This window comes from Rana temporaria, chromosome 3 (genome assembly GCF_905171775.1).
Source record: "Rana temporaria chromosome 3, aRanTem1.1, whole genome shotgun sequence".
Classification (NCBI taxonomy): Eukaryota; Metazoa; Chordata; class Amphibia; order Anura; family Ranidae; genus Rana; species Rana temporaria.
The window spans coordinates 291801077-291810899 of record NC_053491.1 but is presented as its reverse complement, the minus strand read 5'-3'; positions in this window follow the sequence as shown (position 1 = coordinate 291810899).

Below are 9823 nucleotides of genomic sequence, written 5' to 3'. Positions count from 1 at the left end.
TGCTTCATTTAGTCCCAAATTCTCCCAACTTCGCAATCATCTGCACAGTGGCAAAATTATATCTCTCTCTCTGGAGTCCATACCTCTCTTAATACAAGAAAGGACTTTGCTCGCTTTGGAAACCGCAGCTTGGCATTGCATGCCATTATTGAGCTTATGATCTACCAAAACCCCAAGATCCTTCTCCACTACGGATCCCTCCAGTTGTACTCCCCCTAGTATGTATGATGCATGCATATTCTTAGCCCCTAAGTGCATAACTTTACATTTATCAACATTAAACCTCATCTGCCACATAGTCGCTCAATTAGACAGAGCATTGAGGTCGGCTTGTAAATTGGAGACATCCTGTAAGGACGTTATTCCACTGCATACAGATAAGCCTTCTTTAGTGACACATTGCTGGAAAATACTAGACCTCTGACTGGGAGCTGACACATCGTGCAAGGACTGCTGCTTCTTAGGCCTCATTTTGGGGGGCCAATGAACTCCCATAATTGCATTTGTTTTTCTTGTGAACATTGGAAAAATAAAGAACATCATTTAAAAGTGGTGCATAATATAAAATCTGTTTATTTCGAAAAACTGTTGCTGTGCAATTCTTGGTAAAAACACGCTGCTAAAGGTCAGAGAAAAATATCAAGGAATTACAAGAAACAGTAACACCACCAAAGTCATCTTAGAACATTTCTAAACTCAATTTGACTTAAGTCCCTGGGGACTGGTTTTAAAGTGCAGCACCAGAAAAACAGAAAAGAGACTTATTGATTTGACAAGATTTAATTTACTTTTTTCTTCCAATTTTCTCCTACCGCTTTCCACTACTTTACAGTATTATACTTATAGCTGTAGAAAGCTAAATAGCTGTATACCTGTAAAAAGTATGGAAATATTTTATGTGTTTTGAATGGTATTAGATCAACTAAAGGGCGACTATTTTGGCATGTTTTACATTATAACTTGATTTTAATTAATTGTTGCCACTCTGATGATCATTTTTATTATGCTTAGTATGCAAATGTTAAGTTTTTAGCCACCACTACTGTTTAGAGGTTCTACATACAAGGTTAAGCAAAATACATTGTAGGATTTGTCAAGGGGCAGAGGTATATAATCAAAACTAAAAGCCATAGTTTTATACTGAGCTTCCTGGGCTCTGGATGATAGAAGAAAGCATGTGCAAGTACTTATTTTTTACCATGGGAGGACTGTGAATTTTTGTCTTGGGGGTCTGATGCAATCAATTAGCACTTATCACAGAAGGGAATTGTGGGCTAAAGGAAGTGCACCAATGATTGGTAGTCACGCTAAAAGTTGTGTATTTCTAAAGATATGATTTTTTGTTTCACACACACACACACACACACATAATTATATATTTCCTGGTCGTCCTACGGCGGCACACAACGGGTTAAGCCTTCTTCTAACCCCTAAAGGAAGAAAGAGCTAAACTAGCAGTGAGACAAGTTAGATTAAATGATTAACCATAGTGGGACCACCTGTCCCCGCCCTATAAACTGCCCCCAAGAACACAGACACACGTATTTTTTTCTTTCTTCGTACCTGGAAGGAGAAGAAGAAGACGTGAGGCAAGTGCTCACCCCCGGTGCTTCCGCGTTCTTGAGCGAAGGGGCGGCTGTATACCGGGTGCTATCTCCGGTCCCTCAGCCTGTACCCCGTCATCCTCTGGTTCGGCTGCAGGAAGTGTTTCCCGAGAGGCCGCCATACTCTCCCCGTCGAAAGAAACGGCTACATGGATACCGGAGGTTTGTTTGCGCTCCACAGGCTGGAAACGTCGCAGTGGACCGCGCGTATTGATGACGCACTTCCGGGAGTTCCGGAAATCGCGTCCAGGGACTGGAGGGACGGTAAGGTAAGCGCCTGTGGCGGCCGTTTCTTCTCTCTACACCCACTATGGGACATACCTTGTCGGATGGGCATACCCTTGTAAACGGGGGGGGTCTCAAGTCTGGGGGGGTTTTTTTCCCCCATACCGCGGCCACGTCACTTCCGGTCTAGGTGTCCACACTATTTCTGGCCGGCAGGGATCTGCTATGGCTGCACTCAGCCTAGGCAGCAGATCCCTTGGCCGGTCAGAGGTAAGAGCAGGTTTGATTTTGCCCAGTGTGGAGGCTTTGGCAGGTTTTAAAAAGGGACTCCTCTCTGTCTTGTCTTTCCCAGATGGCGTCCTCTGGTAAAGCCAAGAGAAAGTCCAAACACACCTTCTGCAACAAATGTGAGCAGCCCATGCCGGAGTCTTATGCAAGTGACACCTGTGTATCATGTTTAAACCCGTCTGACAATACCAATTCATTCCTATCGTGGTTTAAAGGGGAAATGTCCAATACATTTAAAGAAATTAAGGACTCTCTGGTGCCCAAGAAAAGGAAGAGAAGTTCCAGGGGTATTTCCCCCACTGCAACTATCTCCTCCGGGGAATGTAGTGCTTCCTCTTCGGACCCGGAGATACTATTTGAGGACCTAGATGACGATTTGTATTTATTACCCAAGGACAAAGTTCCCAAGCTACTGTCGGCAGTGAAGGACACTATAGAGTCATCCAAAGACGTATCGGCTAGGCCGAAGAAAGACCAATTATATTACTTTCCTCAAGTCCCAGATATGAGATTTCCGTTTCACCCCATTCTTGCTGACTGGTTCAAGAAGGACTGGCCGAACCCTGACAAAAAAACCGATGCAGGAGCCCGCTTTAAAACTTCTTATAGGTTGGATTCTAAGGTCTCGTCCGAATGGGAAAATCCACCCAAGCTGGATCTGGCGGCTGCCCGGATGGTTAAAAAATCGCTGTTTCCCTCCGACGAATCCTCCAAATTGTCCGACCCTTTAGAACGCAAGGCGGATAGCTTAGCAAAAAAGAGTTATCTAGCTGCAGCCTCCACCTCAAAAATTGCAGCTTCCTCAATCCCAGTAGCTAGAGCCCTAAGGGTCTGGCTGAGTCAATTATCCTTAGATATAGAAGAAGGGGTGTCTAGAGAATCTTTGCTAAAAGATGTTCACATGATGAAGTCTGCTGCTGAATTTTTATGTGATGCCCCGGTAGATGTCCTGAAGTTTTCATCCAGATCCCTCGCTTTGTCTAATGCGACTAGAAGAGCGCTTTGGATAAAGCAATGGACGGGTGATTTATCTTCAAAGTTTAGTTTTGTTAACATGCCTTTCCACCCTTCATCCATGTTTGGCCCTCATTTGAAAGACATCCTCAAATCTTACAATGAGGAGAAGGACGCTTCTTTTCCTGTAGAGAAGAGGAGGCCTAATAAACCATTTTATGGAAGACCCAGATACTCCCCAAAGAAGAATTATTCCTTTCGGGGCAGAAGACCGTTCTATAAGAAAAAGCAGGATTCAACCGCGGCTAAAAAGCAGCCCTTCAACAAGCCCAAAGAAGCCTGACGCCATCAACGCCTCTCCTCCCGTGGGAGGCAGGCTGAGGTTTTTTTCTCAGGTCTGGCAAAAGACATCATTGGATTCCTGGGTAACAAACATTGTTTCCAGAGGGTACTCCCTAGAACTGAATTCTTTCCCTCCACAGAGGTTTATGCTCAACAAGCCCTCCAACCCAGTGGTTCTAGAGTTAGTGGAGGAGTTTATAAAAAAGCATGCTCTAGAAGAAGTTCCAGATCGGGAGAAATTTCAAGGTCTCTACTCCCCAATATTTCCAGTTCCCAAGGCCTCCGGGGGGTGGAGGTTAGTAATAGACCTCTCTTTTCTGAACCAGTTTTTCGTGAAACGCAAGTTCAGAATGGAGTCGATTCGATCTGCCGTTGCGAACATAGAAGAGGGAGACTTCCTAGCGTCAGTCGACCTTCAGGACGCATACTTGCACATCCCCGTCCTAAGATCACACAGGAAGTATCTACGATTAGCTCTAATTTGCAACCATCAGATTCTCCATTATCAATTTACTTGCCTACCATTTGGCATCACCTCAGCACCTCGAGTCTTTACAAAAGTCGTGGTGGTCCTGACAGCAGCCCTTCGCCTACAGGGGATATATGTGACACCCTATCTGGACGATTGGCTAGTCAGGGCTCCCTCGGAATGTGTGTTAAGACAGCATCTTCTCGAGACCCTCCGAATGCTGAGCTCTCACGGGTTCATTGTGAACGTAAAGAAGTCCTCTCTGATCCCTACTCCAATCATTTCCTACCTTGGGTTCACGATAGACACCCTTCAGATGAAACTGTTCCTTTCTCCTCAGAGGGCTTCCAATGTCCAACAGGCAGTGCAGGATCTCCTGCAATCCAATCACTGCTCAGTGAGGAAGGCAATGAAAGTCCTAGGTATGATGACTTCGTCCCTGGAGGCTGTTCCATGGGCCAAGGCCCACTTCAGAATGCTTCAGAACTGCATCCTGTCCCAATGGGGCAGGAGCCGAGACTCTTTGGACAGGACTATCATCATTTCTCCTATAGTGAAGAAGGATCTCATTTGGTGGATACACCCTCGACGCTTCCGGGAGGGCAGATCCCTCAGGACTCCGATTCAGACAGTCCTCACCTCGGATGCTTCAGGCTCAGCCTGGGGTGCCCATGTAGGGGACCACTGGGTACAAGAGACCTGGTCTCGGAGAGAGCTTCAGATGTCTTCGAACTTAAAAGAGCTTACTGCGATCAGGAAGGCACTCATTCATTTCAAGTCCGAAGTTCTTCACAAGTCAGTTCAAGTACAGTCAGACAATTTGGCATCAGTCTTTTACCTGAACAAACAGGGAGGAACACGGAGCCCCTCCATGCAAAGGGAGTGTGCCCGCATGATGCTCTGGGCGGAGGAGAACCTGTTTTCCTTAACGGCCACTCACATCAGGGGTGTGGACAATGTGAGAGCGGATTGGCTCAGCAGAAACTCGATCCTGCCAGGAGAGTGGGAACTAAACCCTCAGGTTTTCAGGAAGATCACCTCCAAGTGGGGTTTGCCCGAAGTGGATGCTATGGCGAACTTCCAGAACAAAAAGCTCCCCCAGTTCTGCTCCCTTTCCAGTGTGGGGGACCCGCTAGCGATAGATGCTCTCTCGATAAGCTGGAGGAAACTTTTTGTCTATATCTTTCTCCCGACTCCGCTGATCCCGAAGGTACTGCAGAAAATTCGGGACGAGAAGGTGAGAGCAGTAGTAATCCTACCATTCTGGCCCAGGAGGGCATGGTTTCCGCTAGCCTTGAATATGGCAAGGAAACCAGTCTGGAAACTACCCATCCAGAAGGACCTTCTTCTCCAATCAGGGATGCTACATCCGGACCTCAAGAAACTCCAGCTTGCGGCATGGAATTTGAACTCAGATCCTTGACAGCTCAAGGCCTGTCGCAGGAGGTTATAGCTACCCTCATGGCTTCAAGGAAGCCTGCTACCTTGAAAATCTACGGCAGGGTATGGTCCCTCTACTCCGCCTGGTGCACCAGGACTTCATCCTCTCCTGAGCAGGTAGCATCTCTCTTACAATTTTTACAAGAGGGCTTCCAAAAGGGCCTAAAGCCAAACACCCTAAGGGTCCAGCTGACTGCTATTAACTCCTGCCTGAACGGAAAATATTTTCAAAAACTCCTCTCGTCAGCAGGTTTTTCAAGGCAATTAATAAAATAAGACCAGTCTTCCAAAAACCGTTGCCAGCTTGGAGCTTGCCCTTAGTACTAAAAAGGTTAACGTCACCTCCCTTCGAGCCTCTGGAGAGTTCGTCCTTAAGGTTCCTCACATTCAAGTGCACCTTTCTGGTAGCAATTACGTCCGCCAGAAGAATAAGTGAACTGCAGGCCCTGTCATCCAAGGAACCCTATCTCAGATTACTTTCGGACGCAGTAGTCCTAAGAACTATGCCGGGTTTCCTTCCCAAGGTTTCCACCTCCTCAAACATCAATCAGGAAATTGTGTTGCCTGTATTTAAAGATAGATCTGAAGATAACCTGCACCTTTTGGACGTAAAGAGAATCATCTCTGCTTACCTGCAGAGAACCTCGGTGTTCAGACAGTCTGAGGCCCTGTTTCTACAATTCCAGGGGCCAAACAAGGGGAAAAAAGCAAGTAAATCTTCACTGGCGAGGTGGATAAGAGACACTATCAAACACTGTTACCTTTTAGAAGGCAAAGATTCCCCTCTTCTCCTAAAAGCTCACTCTACAAGATCTACAGCTGCGTCCTGGGCAGAGAGGTATCATATTCCAATGGACCAAATCTGTAAGGCGGCGACGTGGGCTTCACCGAACACCTTCATAAAGCACTACAGAATAGATGTAGTATCGTCCGAGGGAACGGCCTTTGGCTCGAGAGTGCTTCAGGCGGCCTTAAACCATTGATCCCCCCCTTTTTTTCTTTTTTGCACTGCTTTGCAAATCCCATTGTGTGCCGCCGTAGGACGACCAGGAATAGGAAAATTTATTCTTACCTGAAATTTTCTTTTCCTGTAGTCCGTAGGCGGCACAGCTTTCCCTCCCATTAAATTTACTCTATTGCTGCATAAAATACGTGTGTCTGTGTTCTTGGGGGCAGTTTATAGGGCGGGGACAGGTGGTCCCACTATGGTTAATCATTTAATCTAACTTGTCTCACTGCTAGTTTAGCTCTTTCTTCCTTTAGGGGTTAGAAGAAGGCTTAACCCGTTGTGTGCCGCCTACGGACTACAGGAAAAGAAAATTTCAGGTAAGAATACATTTTCCTAATATATATATATATATATATATATATATTATATATATACACACACACACACACACACACACTGCATCTCCCAAAAGTGAGTACACCCCTCACATTTGTATAAATATTTTATTATATCTTTCATGTGACAACACTGAAGAAATTACACTTTGCTACAATGTAAAGTAGTGAGTGTACAGCTTGTATAACAGTGTCAATTTGCTGTCCCCTTAAAATAACAAATATCTCTGCCAATCAATACTTGAGTTATTTATCTGTTATTCACACCATTTCTTTATGTTATTCTTCACTATTTTTCATCTTAGTAAACTTTTACAAGTTGTTCATTGATATCTTGGGTGAGTCTCTATTTACTGCCACAATTGATAAACTTGATGGACTTGTGTCTCTTTTCAACCTGACTAACTATGTAACTTATGAAGTGATGGAACCCAGGGTCTCTGTATATATACTGTATACTATATGCTCTTTCATTATTGTGTCATTTTTTGTTGCTGGGTTCTACACTAACATTATGTTAAGCAGGTGTGCCAGAGGGGTTGAGACAGTTCTTGGGATTGAGCGGCAGAGTGCAGAACCAAACAAATATTAAGCAGTTCCTACGGGGGTAGCGCTACACTTATAACAGGTGACTGACCATATCAATCAACTTGCAGGTGGGCACAGACAGGGAGATGCTGGAATAAGGAGCAGAAGCACTTAAGTGATCCTGACAACTGGTTCTGGCCTAGCTGCAAGCAAAACTAAATTTAACTGGAGGCACCTCAGCTTAAAGTGTAACTTCACTTTTGTTGAGAAAAAAGCAATGTTCTTTGGTTGTGTTTCGCTGCCCATTCAGGAGCTGCTAAGTATTTTGGGTTCCCCATTCACTCCTGGCTGGAGCACAACCCCTGCTGACACTATATTAATACCTTGGCCAGATATCAGCCTGGCTATAACACACACAATCACACAGCGTTTGCTGAACTGTAAATTAGTCTATATTAAAGCCAGATGAAAACACATAGAATGAATGATTGATGCGACAGTCCCTGTCTTGTTTGGACTGCCTGTATACTGCTGTTCAGAGTATATAGGGCCTGGGGGCCCCACACCTTTTATTTTTTTAATTTGGGTCCGGGGTTCCCTTTAATATCCATACAAGATCCAAAGGGCCTGGTAATGGGCTGGGGGGGGGGAGGGGGGGTACCCATGCCGTTTTTCTCAATAATTTTCATCCATATTGCCGGGACCCAACATTATATTACAGCCACAAGCAGTTTTAAATGACTTTTATTCCTTTAGAAATTTTATTTTGTGCAGGGACTGTTCTAAACATGGGAAACACTCGCCACTTTACAGGCATACTATAGACACCCCCCAGGTACGATATTTAAAGAAATATTTCACTTTAAGTGTTATTAAAATCACCCCTCCCGAAAAAACGGCTGTTTTTAAAACTTTTTTTGCATTGATACATGTCCCCTGGGGCAGAACCCGGGTCCCCAAACACTTTTTGGGACAATAACTTGCATACTAGCCTTTAAAATTTTCACTTTTGATTTTTGACGTTCGAGTCCCATAGACTTTAACGGTGTTCGAATGTTCGTGCAAACTTTCGTTCTGTTCTCATGTTCTGCCGCAAACCGAACTGGGGGGTGTTCGGCTCATCCCTACTGAATAGGCTTTGTTTACACATTAGGGGTGTGTATAGTTTTTAGGACATTCCTGTGTGCTTTGAACATGGTGCATAAAGAAAAATAGTAAAAAAAAAAAAAAACAGTTAATGAGAGAGCTTTGCTGGGTATTTACATTTATGGAGTACCTTTTGGTTCCATAGAGCTTTGGTGATTGTCGCCAGGTTGCAGCATTGCTTTAAGGTGTGCCTGGATAGGTCTGGAAGGAGTTGCAAAGCTGCATATTGGGGATGCGTGTTTTCAGGTCTATATGATGCTATCAAAATCTGTTCCTTGACATGGTAGTAGTGTACTCCTAGCAGTACATCTCCAGGGTTTCTTCTGGAAGGAAGGAAGGCTTAGCTATGAGATCTTGTGCTGTTATGGTTGGTACCAATGTGGGGAACAGTGGTTGAGTATACTGTAGTTGCTGGGTATTTAGTATGGTTTCTGGGGACCCCCTAATCTTGATGTTGTTCCTTCTAGACTTATCTTCCAAATCTGCCTCTTTATTCTTCAGCCAAGCTATCTCCTCGCCTTGATCTGTATGGGCATTCCCTAATGTGTTGAAAGAAGAGGTGCATTCTCCTATCTTTTGTTCAACATGGTCTACCCTGTTTCATATGGCTAGAACTTCTACTTGGCATTTGTTGATCCCTGCTGTCATATCAGATTGTAGGGAGGCCCGCAAGGAGAGTAGCATTTCCTTTAACATGGTGTCTGACACTGGTCTATCTAAGATGGGGAATGCAGCTATGGGGTCATTCATATGAGGCTGTATCATATTGCCTGTGCTGTTTGCGACCTGACCGGGGAGTTGATGCGCTGTTTCGCTAGGCTTCTGGTAGAAGGACTAGAGGTCCCAGAAGAGGATCCGCTTTGCGGTGTGGCTTTAGTGGGTGTTTTTTGAGGCCCCTTGTAGCCATTGTGAGACGCCACGGCCTTGTGGTACGTGCTATGTACGGGCACCGCCGTCATCCATCTTGGAACTCGGTGGCCACGCCCCCCAGGAAGCCATTTATTCATGCCAGTAGTAAAACCACTGCTATTTAAATCACTGGTGGGCAAAAAGAGGCCTAGTCTGTCCTTTTAGTTCGCACAATCAAGGAACCTAGAACAGCTAGAACTCTCGATTGACACAAACTTAGTCAGGGTGAGTGTGAGGCCCCGTACACATGGCCGAGGAACTCGACATGCCAAACACATCGAGTTCCTCGGCGAGTTCAGCCCTGAAGCCGCCGAGGAGCTCGGCGGGCCAAGTTCTCCCATAGAACAACGAGAAAATAGAGAACATGTTCTCTATTTTCTCGACGAGTTCCTCGGCGGCTCCATCGGGCCGAAAGTGTACACACGACAGAGTTTCTCGGCAGAATCCGGCTCTGACCGAGTTTCTCGCTGAATTCTGCCGAGTATCAGTTATTCAGCTATGATCTTAGACAAGAGCCATGTAAGTTTAACACTGGGCTGACATTTTTGCATTAATGGGGGGAGAATACAAGTGA